This window comes from Rhinolophus sinicus, chromosome 3 (assembly GCF_057876585.1).
Source record: "Rhinolophus sinicus isolate RSI-liver-muscle chromosome 3, RSI-T2T, whole genome shotgun sequence".
Classification (NCBI taxonomy): domain Eukaryota; kingdom Metazoa; phylum Chordata; class Mammalia; order Chiroptera; family Rhinolophidae; genus Rhinolophus; species Rhinolophus sinicus.
In genome coordinates this window covers 179332810-179354045 of record NC_142503.1, presented here as the reverse complement: position 1 = coordinate 179354045, position 21236 = coordinate 179332810, and positions in this window count along the sequence as shown.

The following is a 21236-nucleotide window of genomic DNA, read 5'->3' as shown; positions in this document are numbered from 1 at the left end:
TTTAACGATGGTGATACATTCTAGGAAATGCGTCGTTAGGCAATTTCATCATTGTGCAAATATTAATATCATAGCGTGTACTTACACAAACTTAGATGGTCTAGCCTACTACTCACCTAGACTCTATGGTAGAGCCTATTGCTCCTAGGTTAAAACCTGTACAGTGTGTTACTGTACTGAATACTGTAGGCAATTATAACACAATGGTATCTGTGTATCTACACATACCTAACTATAGAAAAGATACCGTAAAAATACAGGAGAAAAGATTTTTTAAATGGTCCACCTGTATAGGGCACTTACCATGAATGGAGCTTACAGGACTCGAAGTTGCTGTGGGTGAGTCAGTGAGTGAGTGCTGAGTGAACGTGAAGGCTAGAACATTACTGGACACTACTGTAGACTTTATAAACTGTCCCACAAGCCCTCCCCTGCTTCCTTCTGACAGGGTCAGAAATAGAACATCGAAGTTGTCAGTGCTGCTCCGTGAACGGGTGTGGGCTGGATTGATTAGAAATATCAAGGAGAAACTGGCTGGGTCAGGCATACATCACCGTAACAGTGACTGTCAGGAGGGAGTGAGAGGTGGCCTGAGGATCAGTAGGAATAAGAAATCAAGATGGAGAGATCGAGGAACATAGGAAATTATCATGGCAATGTGATTTGGGCTATTGCATGTTGGAGCAGTGGTCAGATTAAGGAACTTTGTGGTATTCATTATTTTTTAAGGTGTTTAATGTGGAGAAGATGAAGAACTGAGGACTCAGTATTTTGACTTTGGAAATTTGTTTTTGGTTCCATTGACCCCATGTGGCACGAAGGGCTCTCTCTGGCATTGAACTGATGGAAGAAATAAAACTTATCTGTGCTTTACATCATTATAACCTGAAAATATTTCCAAAGTACAGACACAGGCTGGCTCCACACCACCACAGAAAGCTTTTACTAAACTGACAGCGTGCCAGGAACTGGCCCTGAAATGCATAGATTAGTACCAGTTCCTGTGGACCTGTGTTTCTGTCCAGCATCTTAGGTCCTCAACAAAGAACTTAGAGCAATGCATCTGAAGACCATCAGGCTGCATCTTGGAGGGCTGTAGTGCCCTCTGAATATATAGTGCTGGGGGGACAGGTTTCTCGGTGCTGCAACAGATCAGTGGCTGACTGACCGGAGTATAATCTGTGCACTCAAAATTGAGGTGCCGTGAGTCAGAGGGATCTATTGCCAAGCCCCACAGATCTGATGCCATTAGGAAAAAAAAAAATCCTCCTGAACCACATTCCCATTTCCTACAGAAAATGCAGCTTTGTTATAGTCATACGGGTCCACGTATATATGCAGCGCGTGGTTGACGGAAACTTTGTTATGCATGACTGTAGTAGTTAACATCTACTTAGCACTCAGGAGGTGCCAGACACCATTCTAAACAGCAATGTGGGTTAACTCAATAATCCTCACAGAAATCCCATGAAGTAAGTACTCTTATCTCCATTTTACAGATGAGAAAACTGAGGCACAGAGCGGTTAAGTAGCTTGCTCAAGGATGCACAACTGGTAAGTATGTAACCAGGCAGAATGACTCTAAGAGCCATGCACTTAACCACTACATTATAAGGACTCTAATATGAATGTGAGTGTTTACCACATTGAATGCACGTAACGATACCTATACACATATAGGATATATATTAATTATTAGACATGTGAATTATACAAAAAGATTTGTACCTCCATTATTTAGTGACAAAATCATTCAATTAATCCTCAAAATTACCCTTTAATGTAAGTGCTATTGTCCTGACTTATAAAGACGAGGAAACTGAAGCTCAGAGAGGTTAAACAGGGTCGCACAGCTGGTGTGAAATAACTGACGGAACTAGGCATCTGCCTCCACAGGATACGCTCTTTTTCCTGTACTCTCTCCTCTGCTTTGGGGAGGTATTTGGCAGGTATGGCCTGCACTGACATTCAGTCAGTCCGTCAGGATATATTTAGGGAGTGTCTACCATGTCCTAAATATACGAAGGTGTATCCATGAACATCATGTACAAAAGTCCCTGCCCTCAGGATTCTTCCATTCCAGGGAAGGAAGACAAACAATTAGTGGATCATTATATGAACAGTCAGGTGGTGGAAATGCTTTGAAGAATAACAAAGCAGGATAAGGGGAAAGGAAATGCTGGCTGTGGGGACTTGCTGCTATTTGTGATCTCTCTGATAAGGGCTTATGTGAGCAAGTACCTCAAAGAAAGGAGGAAATGTGCCATCCAATCATCTCTGGGACGAACATTCCAGGCAAAGAGAACAAGTCAGGGGAGGGGCCATGAGGCACTGTGTGTTAGTTTCCTAGGTAGGGCTTTGTAACAAAGCAGCAAAAACCGGGTGGATTTAAACAGCAGAAATTTACTCTCATAGTTCTGGACGCCAGACATCCAAAAATCAAAGTGTTGGCAGGGTCGTGCTCCCTCCAAATGCTCTAGGGAAGGATCCTGTTCCCCTCCTAGCTTCTAGTGGTTCTCGGCATTCCTTGGCATCACTCCAATCTCTGTCTCCATCTTCACATGGCAGTCTTCCCTCTGTGTGTGGGGCCTAACCCAGTAATCTTCATCTTAACCTGATAACATCTGCAAAGACTGTATTTCCAAATAAGTTAACATTCACAGGTCCTGGAAGTTAGGACTTGAACATAACTTTTTGGAGGACACATTAATGGCATCATCTTACCTCAGTCCTCCCTCTGGTCATAATTATTCATGTCCCCACCACATGCAAAATATTCACACTCCGTCCCAGGACACCCCAAAGTCTCATTCAACCACTGCATCTGGCTGGGAGTCTAGGAGGTTGTGATCTACATCAGGAACAAATGTGACTCCTTAAATATGGCTCCTCCTGATCCAATTTTCTCACAGTTCTGGAGACTTGAAATCTAAGGTCAGGTGTTGGCAGGTTTGGTTTCTTCGGAGTTCTGTCTCCTTGGCTTGTAGATAGCTGTCTTCTCTCTTTCCCTCTGTGTGTGTCTGTGTCCCAAATTCCTCTTTTCATAAGGACACCAGTCTTATTGGATCAGGGTCCACACTAACAACCTTATTTTAACTTAATCACCTCTTTAAAAACCCTATCACTAAATATAGTCACATTTTGAGGTATTGGGAGTTAGGATATCAACATATAAACTTGGTGGGGGGAGGGGTTCAGCTCAACTTACAACAATTAGGTTTAAATCTACCATCAATCTATTTGCTTTCTATGTGTCCCATCTGTGTTCCCTTTTCCCACTTTGTCTTCCTTTTTTCAGATTTTTTAAAAAATTATTTTTGTTAGCTTATAAGCTATACTTCTGTATCATATTTTTAGTGGTAGCTTAGGGTTTATAAGCATACATCTTTAATTTATTTTAGTCTTCCTTCAAGTAATATCATGACACTTTATGCCTAGTATAAAAAACTTGCAGCAGTGGCCTTCAAGTTCTTCTCTCCCAGCCTTTGTGCCATTGTGGTCAGACATTTTCTTCTACATATGGCAGAAATCCCATAATATATTATTTATTTGCCTTAAACAATGATCATTTAAAGAGATTTTTAAGATAAGAAAAAAATGTTATAATTTCATAAATGCCATTTTTGGTGCTTTTCATTCCTTTGTATGGATTCAAATTCTTATGTGGTATAATTTTTCCTTCTGCCTGAATTATTTTCTTTAACATTTCTTGTAGTTCTGGTATGTTGATAATGATTCCTTAAGGTGTGTCTGAAAAAGTCTTTATAGTGCCTTCATTTTTGAAAGATATTTTGGTGCGTATAGAATCCTAGGTTGACGGTGTTTTTCTTTCGGTACTTTAAGGATGTTGCTGTCTTTTGACTCACATTATTTCTGAGATAAAGTCTACTGCCATTCTTAATCTTTTTTCCTCCATACATAGTATGTCTTCATACTATTGCTGCTGTTAAGCTTTTCTCTTTATCACTACTTTTAAGCAATTTGATTATAATATGTCTTGCATCATTTCATCATGTTTCTTGTCCTTGGGATTCACTGAGCTTCTTGGATTTGTAGATTTATAATTTTCATTGGATTCAGAAAATTTTCAGTCATTATTTCTTCAAATATTTTTCTCTTCTCACTTCCTCTCTACTTCTGGGACTCAAATTACAAATATTTTAGGTTGCTTTAAGTTGTTCTTTTTTTTTTCTTTGTCTTCTCCTGTTTTTGCTTTTGTTTTTTTTTTCCCTGTGTTTTATTTCGGATAGTTCATATTGCTATGTCTTCAAAGTCATAATTTTTTTTTTCTTCCGCAGTGTCTAATCTGCTGTTAATCCCACCCAATATATTTTTTTATCTGAGATGTATTTTCATACAAGTTAGATTTGGGACTTTTAAATATATATATTTAAATATATATGGCCGGCCCGGTGGCTCAGGCGGTTAGAGCTCCGTGCTCCTAACTCCGAAGGCTGCCGGTTCAATTCCCACATGGGCCAGTGGGCTCTCAACCACAAGGTTGCCAGTTCATTTCCTCAACTCCCGCAAGGGATGGTGGGCAGCGCCCCCTGCAACTAAAATTGAACACAGCACCTTGAGCTGAGCTGCTGCTGAGCTCCCAGATGGCTCAGTTGGTTGGAGTGTGTCCTCTCAACCCCAAGGTTGCCAGTTCATTTCCTCGACTCCCGCAAGGGATGGTGGGCTGTGCCCCCTGCAACTAGCAATGGCAACTGGACCTGGAGCTGAGCTGCGCCCTCCACAACTAAGACTGAAAGAACAACAAGTTGAAGCTGAACAGAACCCTCCACAACTAAGATTGAAAGGACAACAACTTGACCTGGAGAAAAGTCCTAGAAGTGCACACTGTTCCCCAATAAAGTCCTGTTTCCCTTCCCCAATAAAATCTTTAAAATATATATATAATATAAAATATATATAATACATACTATAATATAGAATATATATTATATATAATATACAGTATTATATATTATATATATACTTTCATTAGGTTGGTGCAAAAGTAAATGTGGTTTTTGCAGTTATTTTTAATCTTTTAAACCGCAATTACTTTTGCACCAACCTAATCAATAATTATATATATATATATACATATGTGTGTACCTTCCATGTTGCTCTTTAATATGCTCATAGTTTTCTCTACCTTGTTAAACACATGGAATAGTTATATAAATAACTGAAGTTGTTGTCCTTATCTAATAGTTCTGTCATCTGTATAATTCTGGGTCTATTTTTATTGATTGGTTTTTCTTTACATTATAGTTGTGTTTTCCTGCTTCTTTGTGCCTGGTAAATTTTTTAATTGTTTTCTCGACATTACTAATTTTACATCATTGGACACTGGAAATTTTTGTATTTCTTTAATTATTTAATGTGGGAAAGTAAAGTCAGTTCTTATTACTCCATTAATGCCAGAAGCAGAAATCCCAGGTCTTGTATTAATATTACATTGAGAATCTTTTACCGGCTAGGCAGACTGGAGATGAGGAACAATCTTATTTTCCAATCCACCAAGTCTGAACCCTTTATATTCCCTCTAAATTCTGTAGACAAACTAGTTGTTTCTCTTTTTTAGCTCATCTCTTTTTCACTGTACCTTATTATATTCAGTTAGTGAGAGCCAGTTGATCCTTCCAACATTCTACACGGAAATCTCATGATTCAAACCATAAGTTCATTAAGTATTTTTTCTGCTTTCCAGATTACTTCAGACAACAGTTTTACTGATTGCTTCACCATACGTAATACGGGTCACCTTTTTTCCAACCTGCTACAGCAGTGTCTCTATCATCTTTCCAGCCTCTACATGCTTTCCAATCCCAAAGCCATTACAATGTATGTTAGGGTTGGGTTATGCTGGGTCGGGGGGGTGGTGTTGGCAGCATCAAACTTCCAGACACCAATTGGTATATCAGTTATCTATTTCACAATAATACCAAGCCGTTCGAACATTTATTTGCTTAAAACAACATGCACTTGTTATTTCTCACACGTCCATAGGCTGGCAGGAAAGTTCTGCCCGTCTGGGCCTGGACTGCCAGTTCTTGGTTAGGCTGGCTCATATACCTGCAGTCAGCTGGGGACTGGCTGTTCTAGTATATCCCTGTCTGGGACAACTTGGCTCGCCTCTACATATCTCTCACATGCCTCCAGCAGGCATAGTGATGTTCTCATGACCAGAGGTTAGCCCTGGTATGTTCTCATGACTGGGGTAGTATTCTAAGAGAGGTACACACAGAGGAGCACATTCTAAGATAGAAACACACACCACTTTTTCATGCTTCTACTTGAATCAAGCTTGTAACTGACCAGTTGGCTAAAGCTAGTGACATGGCCAAACCCAGAGTCAGTGTGGAAAGGCACCAACAAAGGGTGTAGATACAGGGAGGCATGAAAAACCAGGGCTAGTAATGCAATCAGTCTATTCTACCCTATGAAGTAGGTACGAGTATTATTATCATCGCCCCTATTTTACAGATCGGAAGCTGAGGCACAGAGAAGTTAAGTAACTTGCCCAAGGTCTCAGCTAACGTGTGGTGGAGTTTGGGTTTGAATCCAGGTGAGTTGGCTATGGAGTTCCTGTGGACAAAGCTGTCCCTCTGGGAATAGGCCCAGGGCATGATGGGAGCCTCTAACCCATCTGGATAATGGGTCATCGGGCCTCCTCTTGGGGCCTTCCAGGACGGGCAAGCTCAGCGCTCCCCGGCTCAGACATTGCCCCCAGAGATCATCCAGCTGCCATAGACGTCCAAGGCCTATGGAGGGGAAGCGGTCACTGGGGGAGGCCCCTACCAGTTCTTATTTCCCGGGCTCTAGTGCTTAAGGCTGCACGGTGAAGCCTTTCAGGGGTTAAAGCAAGAAAGAGAGAAACAAAGGAAGGAATAAAGTCAAGAAATGTGCCATGAAGCTTCTTGCAGCGCAAAGCAGAGAAAGTCATTTCCAACTTCTTTCATCTCCTAGATGAAGCCACTAAATAAAGGGGCAAAGCGGCGAACACAAGGGCTTTTAATCTGTCTCATCTCCTTCATAATAACTGCAAATTTTCCCTGGGCCCCTGGGAGTGAGTCTCTTGCCTCTGCTCGGCCTTATCTCCCCCTCCACATTTCGCCGGCGCCGCGCAGCTCCCGGCGTGCGCTGCCCGGGCCGTCCCGGCGAGGCCTGGGGGAGCCGGCGCTCCCTGCCTCATTGTTCCAACCGGCCCGGGGCTCGGAGGAGGGATGACGGCCAGTCAAAGGGAAGCGGGCTTGCCGCGGCTTCATTAACAGCGGCCTTTCAGCGGCGCGCATATCAGGGCCAGGCTTTTCAGAGGCGCTAATTAGCAATTTGGAGCCTTCCCCCCTCTGGAGAGGCGCCTGCAATCTAACAAGTGGGAACAGCGCTGCGCCCCTTTTTTCTTGCACTTAATATTTATTGTTTTCCATTCTCCCTCTCCTTCTCTTCCCCCTCCCACCCCGCCTAATTGTCCAGCTCACCCACACCAGATAAGGCCTGTGGCGGGGGAGGGGAAAGGGGTACACCATGAATCACTCAATTCTCTGCCGATGATAACTTTCTCGCACTGAGAGAAGTTCATCTTTCTTAGACGTTGAGAGAAGAAGGAGGGTTGATACCGGTGGGGGTGGGGTGAACACGGAAGGGTGAAGAGGTCAGAAGGCACTGCTCTAACTTCCCCCTATCCCGCCAGGTTCCCCAACTTTCCCGCTGGACCTGTTAACAGTACAGTCTCATTCTTCGGGCCCCTCTGCCCAGCAGCAACCTTTCCCAACCTATAGAAATTCAACTTACTCTTCAGCTCAGATTCCACCTCTTCTGTGAAACCAACCCTTATTGTCCTCTCCTGCCTGAATTTCCCTCTCTCCTTCTGAAATCCCAGAGCACTTCTCTTGTGGTGAATTCTGCCCATGTCATGGTTGTTTACAACTCAAGTGTCGAGACCACCAAATCTGTACAATGACTAGATCCTCCATAGAACCAGTGTACAGTAAATGTTTGTGGAATGAATGGATCAACAAATTCCCGACTGCCACAGGAGTATACACTTTTTTTTCTTACTTTTTACTCAAACATATAAATAGCACTTGCTATCTACCAGGAACTATTCTAACCACTTACTAATATTCACCAATTTAGTTCTTATAACAATCCTATGAGGTAGGTGTGATCCCCATTTTGCAGATGAGGAAACTAAGTCACAATAGGTTAAGTAACTTGCCCATGATCACAGAGCTGTTAGGCAGCAGAGCTAGGATTCGAACCCAGGGTGTCTGGCTCCAGAGAATGTATTCTTAAAACGTCTTTGCTAAGATATGATCTTGGTTTCCACTGCCTCCATACCTGGATGGAAGAATGGGCTGGGAGGGAAGCCCCTGCCAGGCACAAAAGGGATGGTAAAGGTAGCCAGGCCCTCACCTGAAAAGCCCACACAACAGCCAGACCTGGTGTTTGGCGTTTGGCCACAAAGTGAACATTATCAGGAGTGGCCTAAGCCCTGGCTCCCTGGACCATGACATTGACCTTCTGGCTAATCTGATCTCCCTTCTCCCAGGCCCATTCCACTCTTCGAGGCAACAAGAGCAAATTTCCCAACAAACTCTGGGTTCTGTCACTCAGAAGTGAATAGAGTGGAGTGCCCTGCAAAGGGAGGGAGGGCAGGAGAACCCCCGAAAATCCCCTCCGAATTATAAACATATCCTCTTTAAGTACATTTCTAAGGATAACATTTGTATTACTCTGTCCTGTGCCTGCAGATAGGGCCGTGCATATCTCCTCCATCTCCCGTTCTTTCTCTCCACTCTGCTGGGAGCGGTCCCTATCTGAAGCAATGCTAGCAATCCCCTTCCCTGCAATTGTTTCGATGGAGGGGAAAAATTAATTTCTGCCTATCGTTAATTGAGAGAATTGTGTGGAGGGCGAGGGAAGGGGAGGGGGGAGGAGAGGAAGGAAGAAGGCGGAGGGGAGCAATCGTGTTATTAACCGTGTCCCTTTCATAAGCAAATATTCTGATTGCCATCAGTGAGATGAGAGGCTCATTAATGCAGGAAGCAGAGAGGTGATTAGAGAACTTTCAAGAGCTATTGAGCTAAGTAGGAGGGAGGGTTGCGGGGCCGAGGGAATTTGGGAAGGACTGGGCTGGGGGGAAAGCCACTGGCCTTCTAGATGGGCTTTCCTGCTCTTCTGCCTTCCTCAGCCCCTCTCCCCAGTACTCACTTCCAAACAGCCCCCAAAGTCATCAGCTAGAGTTGGGAAAATGCAAAAAAGTGAATGAAAACTTTGCAAAAGTCCCATCTTCTTTAAACATTCCATCCACTCTGATGCTAAGCTAGTAGTCCATAGGTCAAATTTTCTGGCCCCCACACAGGTTTGTCTACTAGCACGTGTTTTCAAAATTATGTCATTGTGTTTACAAGATTGTCTCTACTCTCGGATTCACCACTCCCCACACTTCCTGTTGCCCCACCCTGCCTCACCTGTGTATGTACCTGCCTCATCCACAATAATATCGTTTGTAGTACAGCCCTTAGTCAGGCTGGAGCTGCAGAGCTGAGAACTGCTGGAGGCCCCGGGGTTTGGGGATGATGAGGGAGGGGGTGGTGAGAAGAGGTGAGCATATGGGATGCAGGCAGGGGTAGATGTTATGATGCCACCTCACGTCCTCCCAGCCCACCTCTGAGTTCAGCCATAGCTGTGCTGCTCAGGTCCATGTGAAACCATCCCAACCAAACCCTCCTTGAGAGGAGCCTCACTTTGCTCTCCAGTTTTCTGCCCTTGGGACTTCTCCAAGAAAAGGTACTCAGCAGTACCCCACACGCACACACAAGCATGGTGGAGAAGTATGGGAGAGTTTCTATCCCCAGGGGCAACCCTTAGCCAATGGGGGACAGGAGCCTGTGGACTGTACCCCATGCTTTCCAGAAGGGTAATCCTGAGAGGCATCCTGTACCCAGCTCAGAGGGCCTGGTGGACGTGAGTCCCGTTGCCAGTAACAGCCCTCTTATTTATTTATTTATTTATTTATTTATTTATTTATTTATTTGTTTTTTATTAGTTTCAGGTGCACAAGACAAAGTAATACTTAGACGTTTATCATTTATATCCCTCACACTGAGTAACAGCCCTCTTGATAGCACACACTTTCATTGGCTTTTCTCCTTATTTGTCTCACTTTCTTCACTCCTCACTTCTGCTTCCTGGGATTATCTCTTAAATTAGCTGTACCCAGTTCTGCTCAAGTTCTGCTTTCAGGGGGACACAAACTAAGACAGTGGCCATATGTATCCCCAATACAAAGGGGAAGAGATAGTCACCAAGGAGAGGTGGCAAGCACTGCATCAGAGAATGGCTCCATGTAGCTCTGGGCAGCAGTGGTGTTAGACAAAGGACATGACATGCAAAGCCTGAAGAGCCAAATCCAGGAGCCAGGAAGGGCATGGAAGCTGTAGGCTGAACTCAGGTGCTGAGACAACGCCACATAAGAAGACAGAGATGAGAATACCTAGAAACTGACATTCTGCCTTGGTCAGAGAGGCCTACATGTGCTGCGGTGGCAGCACAGCCCAAGGACCAACTTCCCAGGCTGTGACCAGCCATTGCACCACGACTCAGGGTACTTCAGACACTGCCTGGCCATCTCTGGTGCTTCCAAACCCCTCCCCGTCTTCTCTCCCAAACGTGGACATGATAAAGTCCCAATGACAAATAGGAACCCTGTCCAGTCCCTCCTCACACCCAGGTCATTTAGCTCCCAGAAGGGACCCCAACGCCTGTTTTCAAACTAAGATGCTCCCAGCTGGAGGCACAAAGAGAGGCAGAGATTGCCTCTGGAAAAGGAATCTGAGGCAGAGACACTGATGCAGGGACTCAAGGGACAGGGAACTATGACGATTCTCAGCCCCAACCCCACATCCAAAGGGCATCTGGATTCTCTTCCAGGAGCCAAATACTTCCTCCCATCATATTCTGACTCTAAAAGTAGGAGGGCCACCGGCAAGGAGACCAAGACCAAAAAGAGGCCAAGGAAAGAATAGAAAAAAGGAAAAGAAGAAAAGGGAGAAAGAGAGAGGAAAGGCACTTGGAGATTTTCAGAACAAGCTCCATTCTCTACGGTACTTTCTGTTTTAAAAAAAATGAAAAAGGAATGATGGAGAAGGGGAGAGAGTCAGACAAGTTTAATGATGTGTGTTCAAAGCTCAGATTGGAAAAATGACAGAGAAAAGCAGCCTGTTTCGGCACTAATAAATTGTTCTCTGCCGTAAGAGGCGCCTGTCGCGGCATTAATACAGGCCCCTAATACACGGGTCAGGGTTAAGTAATTCTCTCCGGCAACTTAAGCGAATAATGAAGCTGGCAGCGGCTGGTGGTGCGGTGGGAGAGATGGTCTCTGCCGCCGGCAGTTTGTCTTCATTTATTATGCCAGCGGCGGCACGGACGGGAAGCCTCCGCTGAGAAGATATCGCTTCATTTCGGCAAGGTAATGAAAGCCGGGTTGGGGGGAGGATAAACCAATTTGCCGGCTGACACTGGAAGGAGTGATTTGCGGACTCAAGAAGGAGAGAAGAGGCCTCATGCACAAGAAGGTACCAGGCGAAACCAAAGTGTGCCAAGGCCCTTCCACTGTGCAAAGACCAGCTAGGGGGCCCTGTGTGGGGACATGTGGGGCAACCCGGGGGGAAGAAAGGGGCAAACAAAGCCCAGGAGCCAGGTGAGTGGGAAGGTGGGTGGCAAGGCCCACGAGGAGTGAGGGAAAGGAACAGAGAACAGACCAAGGGAAAGAAAGGTCACCAACATACTGGGCCAAGTCTTAGGGGAAGAAAGGAAACTGAGGCAGAAGTTGGGTACAAGTAAAGGTGAAGTCTAGCCCAGCGGAGAAAGTTGGACAAACATTGCCGGGGAAAAGTATATGTAGGCTGATAGCAAACTTGAAATACCTAGAGCTAAACTATCTTTCAATGGAGAGTCTGAAGTTTCCCTAGCACACCCCGATAGTCAGACAGTTTAGGGACTATTTCCTCTATGGACAGTGTGGGCCAGTTGGGCCATCAGAATCACCTTTGGCAGTTTTTATCCCCCGGTGGTATCCTCAAGCAGTAATCTGAATTTGAGGGCCGAGAGTCTGAGGTGGTTGTTGGTGGAGTAAGCTGGAGGTGTGATCCAAAACGTGGAGCATCTCTTCCCTCTGGAATGGTCCGAATCACAGTATGACCTTCCTATGCCTGGTCTGTCTTAAAAGCAAGGTGTGTGTGGGTGGGGGGTGGGGTGGGGGGACCCTCTCCTGGGTCAGGTGTTCGGATGAGCTGCCTTGAAGTTGAGTACTTCCCTCCAGCAGTCTGGACCAATTACAGCTTGCCATTCCTCTCTTCCACATGAGAGGTAAGCAAGAGAGCAGGGCAGAAGTGGTGAAGGAACCCACTTCTGCCAGTTCTCACAGAATGTTGGTAACTGTCTGGTATGTGCTTCAAGGTCACATATTAACCAGGTGGAACACCCATAGGGACAAACAGAACCCCAGGGATCTAGACAGGGTTATGGATCATATCCAGTTCCTTTCCAGAACACTGTTACCCTTCTTTCCTCCTTTCAGCACCAAGACCTTTGGACAGCTCCAAGCAGGCTTTCTTCCCCATTATCCTGCTTTCAAGTTCCCTAAAATTCATTCCTACCCCTTCCCCCAAGAGTAAGGCGAGCAGATCTTCAGCCATCAATAAACAGAGAAGACTCTCCACTTCCCCATCCTCCTCTTGCCAACATGCACTTCTCTCCCTCTTGTCCTCAATCCTTCTCACCCCCCCAGCCCCCACACACTCCCAAGTAATGCTGCCACTTTTCTCCCCTGATGTGGGTTAAGGATTTCCAATAAGGACCAAGTATTTGAAGCTTAACACTGCAGTCTCTGGAGGAGCCAGGCCAATTTCACACTAATCTAACCCATGAAGGGAGAGAGCATCGAAAGCAAAAATTACATCAAAGAGAAGTTAATGCCGAGAAGCAGGCGACATAAAAAGGAGCTGCTTTCAGTTTCAAATGACTACACCAATCTGGATTAAGAGATCAGCCTGCCAAACGCCTGTATCACCATTTCGGTGCCTGGGCACCAGGCAGAATGAAGCCTTGTCCTTAGAGGCCACTTCAAATGGGATCAGAGGAGAAAGTGAAGCTTCCACCCTAACTCCACATTCAGTGATATAGGACATACCCTGGGCTAACGGCTTTTGAGGAAAAAAACAAAAAAACAACTTAAAAGATATGAGAAAAAAGACTAGAAGGAAGCATACCAAAATGCTAACTTTGTCTTTAGGTGATTTTCCCCCTTTCTATTACTCCAAACTTTCTGTAACGAATTTATATTACTTTCATAGTGACAAAAATAAAGTAGATGTTTAAATAGCAGTGGAAACTCAATGTTTTTCTCTCCATCTGGAATTGATATCTCCAGGCATTTTCCTTGGCATGACACTTAGCGCAGTTATGTTTATATGTGAAAAAGCACTTTATAAATGACTGCTGAGGATTATGTTGGTATGGTCAGAGACGGAGGGGAGGGGGCTATAAATTAAATACTAATTCTAAGGCAACCTGAGAAGCCTTAACCCTTTAAGCCTCCCCTTTCTTGCAGGCTATGGGGGCTCTGTACTGTTGAATTCTCAGCCCTTCGCGTATGGCCTGATTGAATATCATTTAGTGAATGAGTCAAGGAATGAATGGAAGGAAAAACAAAGCTCTTTCCCATTTCACTTGACCACACATAGAATTTCTGTGAAGCAGTCAATTTAGATCTATCCCTCCTTCCCCACAAGGCCCCACTTCTCCCTCTCAAACACATGACCCGCTGCCCAGGACAGAATTCTTTTTGTCCACACGCACTCCCAGAGTGACAAGGGTTACTTGATCAGCCAATACCCCTGGTTCTGACACCGCCATCAATCCATCCCCAGCTACTCACTGCTGGGCTTGTAACTGCTCCTCGAGCCTCAAGTCCACTGATCCTGGGGAATGACCCACAGGATAAAGAAGTGGAAGAGCGAGGAGAACAAGTGAACCCAGCCAGCCATGCCCCCCAGGGAGAAGCCGCCAGTCATTCTGTTTTAAGTGGGGCTGAAGTGAGACCAGCCTCCTGCCCACCCGACTCCTGCCCATCCGCAGGCAACAGCCTGACAAGTGTAAATCCCAGAATGAATGAAGGCGCTGGGCCTCGCAGAGCGGGTGTCTCCGCGCACATCTCCGCGCTGATTGACTTGTCGCCTCTGCGAGGCTGACTCTATCAGCTCCTCGGCGCCTCCAATTCCAGGTGTGATTTAGTTTGGAGATGAGAGGTGACAGTTAACATTGGTACTCGTCACTGTAGATCAGACGCAGTCACGCTGCCTTTCCCCTCCCCTCCTCCGCAGCCCGCCCCGCCCTCCTCTGAGACTAGACTCCACTGTGGTCAGCATCCTGGCTCCCAACCGCCCACCCAACAACCTCCACTAGCTAGCGCTGCCTTCTTCGCCCCTTCCTAACTCCTTTGCCCCCTCCGCGTTCCCAGGGGCTTTCCCTCTACGCCTAACACCTTGACCTGACTCACAAACAGACCTGGTGGCCTCGTCTTCCCTGGGAAGACGGAGAGGCTTTGCCATTGGCCACCTCATCTTCTCTCTGTCCTGGTTAGCCCAGCCTCTGGGTACCTTCAGTCCCTGCTGGCCCCTGGTTCAGAATCCTCTGCGGGAGCCAGAGGGACACTCAGTGGTCTAGCGTTTCCCTCAACAGGAGCCCGGTTTTGGTTTTGTGTCTTTGACTTTTTCACTGAGGTGTAACTCACGCAAAATGCACAATTGTAAGTGTAAGGCGCAGTTACTTCTTACACATATAACCACCCCTGCGGCCATCACCCAGCTCAAGCTCAGAACATTTCAGCACCTTACCCGTCTCCCCCAAGGGTTGCCCCCTCTCCCAGTCAAGGAGATGTTTGGAATAAAAACCCTTGTTGAAAGGAGACCCGGATTCCATGTGAGCAAAATCCCTCAGGCCTGGAAGACCCAGAAGAGTCTAGAGATTGTGTGTGGTGAGGGGGTGTCTCTGTGCCAGACCCCAGGAAACACATCACTGGAGGCAGCCAGCGCGGACTCCACTTTGAATGGGGTGCGGGGGGCACAGGAGTAGAAAAGCTCTCAGAAGGCTACTTGGTCAGCCTCACCACCAAGCAGGGCCACATCCCAAACCACGCTGGCCTTTCCAGTTTCTGAAGAGTCACCTCTGCTTCAGCAACGTGTGACCTTGTCAGTGTGGCAGTTCATTTTTCCTCCAAACCTTGTCTTTCTTCTCTTGAATGCCATGACATTCATTCACTGGGCCTCTGTTAAGAGCCTGGTGGGTTTGCACCCCTAGTCCTTAAACAACCTCTCGCCTTGCAGGGGAAACAGACATGACCCCCAATCTCTATTCAACAGGGCTAAGTACATGCTCTGTAGAGAGACAAAGAGCCAGAGAGGAAACAGTAGTTAATCCTATCTGAGGAAGAGGGGCAGAAGACTGAAAAAAAGCAAATATAGCAAATATTTCCAATATGGCAGAGGATGGGGATAAGAAACGATGCTAGCCTTACAGTTCTAGGCTGCTTAGGTGCCAGTGGTGGGCACCCCCAGGCGTGCCCCAGCCCTCGGCAACATAAACCTAGGTAGGACATGGATAGACACACCCTTGGGATGGCCCATGCTGCGTTAGCATCGTGGAAATTCTTTTATTCATGCAACCACTGGTAATTATTGGGTGGTGAACAAGGCAGATGAGGTCCTTGCCCTCAAAGAACTTAGAGAAACAGACAGACGATCAGTAAGGTAATTTTAGGATGCAGTCATGGAAGGTATGGTCTGGAGACCCCAGATGTTTTCATTGAGGTATAATACACATGCAGTAAAGTGCACAAATTTTGGCGTACAGCTCAATGAATATTTATGTATACATACACCCAACAGTGTGCTGGTAAGTGTTTAACTGGCTCTTCAAGGGATAAAAGCCCTGATTGCAATTTTGCCTATTACTGTGGTGTAAATACTCACACCAAAGCTGATTTCAAGTCACCAACATGATGTCACTGAATGCAGAGTCGGGAAGAGATGCATATAATCCACTCTTACAAGCTGGTGTGAGCCAGTTTACGTCAGACCCAGCATCCCTCTGTGCACTGTATAATATACTCACATACTCAGACCAAGATACAGTATAGTTCCAGCACCCCAGATGTGTCTATCATGCCCCCTTACCATCAAGGGAAGATTTTTAAAAAAATTTTAATTTACAGATTTTAAAATTAAAAGTATATATATTTAAGGTATACAACATGAAGGTTTGGTATACATATACACAGGGAAATGATTACTACAGTCACGCTAATTAACGTATCATCTCCTCATATAGTTACCGTTTGTGTGTGATGAATGCACCTGAAATCTACTCTCGTAGCATGTTTCCAGTATTCAATACAGTATTATGAGGTGTAGTTCTCAAGCCTGTGCATTACATCTCTAGACTTACTCATCCTACATACCTGCAACTTTCTACACGTTGACCAACATTTTCCAAAGGGAAGTTTTTGAGAGTAAAAATCCTGGATGAGATTTGAGCCAAGTCCCTCAGGCCTTGGAGGACATGGAGAATCTAAGAGGTTGGTGAAAGGACAGTTCCTTGGATAAGTAAATACCCCTTTCTAGGTCTCTGGAAAGTGAAATGCTGAGTGAGATGAGGAATTTTTACCTTGCAAGCCTCAGAGTTCTGTGGGATCCCCAGCAATGCTTTACAGAACACTGATCAGGCAGCTGCAGGAGGGGGAGTGGACAGGCCTCCCGACACCCCACTCCTCTTGATTCAACATCAGTGGTTCCACTTATGTCTGTGGTATATACTGTATTTCTGTGCAGGATTTCACTTGAAGGAAAAGTTCTGCAGCTAAAACTAGTCTGTGCTCCTATGACTCCAAGTGGCCTCTGCAGCACTAACATGCACGGATTCTCTGACCACTGTCTGTCCCCACAGAACCTTCCTCACTCCCTTCCATCTTCACTGAGCCCTGCACTGGGCTGGAGATAGGGTTCCCACCTTCTCAACAGAACATTCTCTATCTCCCCACCCCCCAACACACACCCCCATCCTGGCGTCAGACAGCTGCTGAGAATGCAGATCCCTGACCCTTGGATACCCCATCATTTTGGGGACTGTTTGAAGGCAGGGATGTTTGAGGGGGCTATTGGAGTTCTCCCGGGCAAAGGTGGAGGCACAGGCAAGGGAGGAGAACGTGGCTAATGTCATCCTCTTCCTCCAACCCAAGTCACAATGATCAAGGACCCTACAACTACTTTGATTGACCTCAAAGTTGTTCACATATGAGAAAGAGAAAGGCAGCTTTTGACATCGGAGAACTGGCCTGGTACTCAAAGGCAGACTGTGGTGCATTCCTGGTGACTGTAAACAATTTCCCAGAACAGCAACATCAGACAAGGCCACTCCATAACTGTGATGAATCAAGGTGAAAATAAGACCGCTTCAAGATCATGTCTAAACACAGACAAAAACAAGAACATTATCCAAAGCTCAAAATGAGCAAGTGTCTCCCTATTCTGGCTAATGGGGTGATGGCTGCTTCTTCACCAATTGTAGCTTTAGCCTAGATTTATTTCAGTCTTCTTCTAGATAGGATTCATTATGATACCCAGTCATAGAATTGCCAACTTCCTGACAGCATCTAACCCGGAGCAAAGCCCTGCTTCTTTGAACCCTCCCCCCAAATCACCTATTACGAGTCCCAATCTTACAATAATTCATTTCTAACACTCTCTTGTTGAGACATCCCACAGTTCCCCAGGCCATGCATTTGCCTCATTGCAACAAGTCAATAAGCCCAAATTTGTTCAACTACCACTGCATTCCTGCTGACTTTGGCTGGAGGACATTGGCTCACTGGTGTCCCCCATTCACAAGCCTTCAGGCAGAGGCTTAAGGACAGGAAGTCGTGTGCATGAGGTGACAGAAGTTGGCAGGGAGACGAGGGTGGAAGGGTGTGGTGGTGTCCAGTCAGGGAGCAAGGTTCAAATCATGAGGAAAATGGGACTCACATTTATAGGTCAGGCATATGGGTCTTTAAAAACTCATCACAATCCAGTGAAGTGAGAGGTGGAAACCCCATTTTTACAGCTGAGTAAACAGAGTTTGAGAGAGAATAATAATTTGCCAAAAACACAGAGTACATGGCTAGGACTTGGACTCAGATGATATGGACTGAATGTTTGTGTCACCCCAAGTTCATAGGCTGATGCCCTCACCCCCAAAGTGATGGTATTTGGAGGTGGGGCCCTTGGGTGATAATTAGGTTTAGATGAGGTCATGAGGGTGGGGTCCTCATGGTTGTATTAGTAGCTTTATAAGAAGAAGAAGAGACACTGGAACTCTCTCTGTCTCCTCCCCCTGAGGAGACAGAGAGAAGGTGGCTCTCTGCAAGCCTGGAAGACGGTTTTCACCAGGGACCAAATTGGTCGGCACTTTGATCTGGGACTTCCCAGCCTCCAGAACTGTGAGAGATAAAGGTCTGTCATGTAAGCCACAGTCTATGGTATTTGAGCAGACTCAGACATCAGCGTTGTCTAATCTCAAGGGCTACACCATAGACAGCCACACTCCTTGATCAATTTTTTTTCCCATTTTAGTATTAAAATTTAATTATAAAAGTAATACAAAGTAGATTATCATTATGAAATAAATATATTATTGATAGTGTTTGATCAGCTTGAAGTCTTGGTCTGCTTTTGATATCCCAGATGTTACCACCATTAGTAATTTGGTGTATAAACTTTTAGTGCATTTTCTATGTACTTACATATATGAATACCCTTAGAAAACATATATCATTGTTCAGTGGTGTGGTTTTATTTTTACATAAATGGCTTTCTATGTGTTGTTTTGTACCTTGTTTTTTTTCAATCAGCAGTGACTGGAAGACCCACAGGGTCTGTCCTGTTCATAGCTGTGTCCCCAGGACATAGAAGAGTGCCTGGTACATAGGAGGTGCTCAGTAAATGTTTGTTGGTTGAATGAATGAATGAATGAATGAATGAACGAATGAACAGACACTAAATCTTAGAGACTTTTTCATGTAAGTTCCCCCAGAGCTACCACACCATATTCTTTTCACCACCTTATGGTGCCCCATAGTGGGTGGGGCAGGATGTGGCTCTGTGCTTTGTGTAGCCATCCCCTATTGATGGACACTTAGGTTATTCCTGGTTTATCACAGTCATAATGCAGCAGTACGCATCATGACCATGTCACCTTGTGCACATGTGCATGTGTTTCTCTAGGAAGGACACCTACATGTGGCATTGTTGGATAATAAGGAATGCATGGTTTTCATTTTACTCGTCTCTTTCAATTAATCCTTTCAAAGAAGATTTACAATGAACACTCTTACCAGCAATGTACGAAAGTATCCATTCCTTCATACTCTGGACAATACTTGATGCTACCACACTTTTTGATTTTTACCTATTTGATGGTGGAAGTGGTACCTGCTTTAACTTTTCCGCTGTTTCTTTTCATGTGATTACTTATACCAAAGTGTCTCCAGTATAATTTCTGAGGAAAATGGAGAGAAAGATGGAGGAGTCTCTGGAGTTTATTCAGGGGAAACTGGGTAAAATTATAATAGCTGCCATTTGCTGAGTACAGCCCTGTATGGATGTTAAATTGTATCTGGGAGGCAGATATATCTGCGTTTGAATCCTGGCCCAGACACTTGCTAGCAGTGTGGTCCCGAGTGAGTCACTTAGACTTTCTAAATCTTGAGTCTCCAATCTATTAAATGGGGACAATAATCCCAAAAGGATTATTGGGAGAATTAAATGAGTTAATATGTGTCAAGTTCCTAAAGTGCCCACCCATAATGGTATATTAGTGATTGTTAATTAAAAATATTATATACCGGAGTCTACATTCTTTATATATATTGAGTCATTTGAGTCTCACATGAGTTAGTCCCATTTTATGGAAAAAGTAGCTAGGACAAGGAGAGATGGAGAAATTTGTCCAAGGTCAAACACCTCTGCTCTTATGGGCAGAGCTAGGATCTGAACCCAGGTTGTCCAGCACCACTAACCCACTGCACTATTGTCAATGTTATAAAAGGGAAAGGGAGGAGCCAGTTTTTACTTTCTGGGATAGCTGTGAAAAGTGGGATAAAACTCTCAGAAAGGAATTTAGGAAGAGCCCACCATAGCCTCTGCCAGAGAGCACCCCAGCCTTGTCCAGGGTGCCCAGCTTTCGGGGCTGGGGCCTCCTCTTCCTTCTAGCCTCACTATTCTGCATTCCAGAGTCAAAAGGCCTTGTGTCCACACTGCAGCCCCACCACTTCCATCCTCTGTGACTCGGGCAAATCTCCCACTCTGCAGAGGCTCTTATCTGCTTCTGTCACATACAGGCATAGTCCCCATGAAGACTGAAAGTGATACGCCTGAAAAGCCCTGCATATAACAGAGGCCCAAGAAAACCTTACTGCCATTCCTTCCTGGGCCCTTTGGGTATTTCAAGATTCTACCGCTTCCCAATTCTCTCTTCTTGAAGCTCACATCATCATGAGAAAGACATAGAATCAGCGGTGTTCGAAGGGTGGGGCGATGAGCACAGTCTGCCCCAGCTGCAGGCAATAAGAGGTGCATTGTCTTAAAAAATTTAAAGACAATAATGAGACTGATTTTCAGTCAGTGCTTTTTATGATTACCTTGCACTAGCAATTCTAAGCCATGCCAGTGATAAAATACTCTTCCCTAAGGAAAAAAAAAACCTTGTTGTTCTAAGTGCCTGCACTCAGGGTGGGGCATTCCCTCACCCCACTCTTGGTACACCTCTGAGTAGGAATTCTACTTGGTACAGGTGCATGTGCTACAAGAAGTGGTCCTTGCTTGGGCCTCAAGGAAGGACCCTAGCAGGAAACAAGAAGCAAGAAGCAGAGGGGAGGTGGCCTCTAGGGAAAAAGAGTTATTCACCATCCTCAAACAACATGGTTTAAAACAACTGCCATTTTATTGTCATGATGCGGTGGGTTGGCTGGGACAGCTCATCTCTGCTCCATGTGCTTCGGCTGGGCTTGGTCTGTGGTTGTGATTTGGGCTGCAAGGTACAAAATGGCCTCCCTCTTATGCCTGGCCGCTCAGCCGGGATGGCTCAAACCTGGGATTTTTCTTTCCTCCTAGTCTTCTATACTCTAGGGTCTTTGTCTCCAC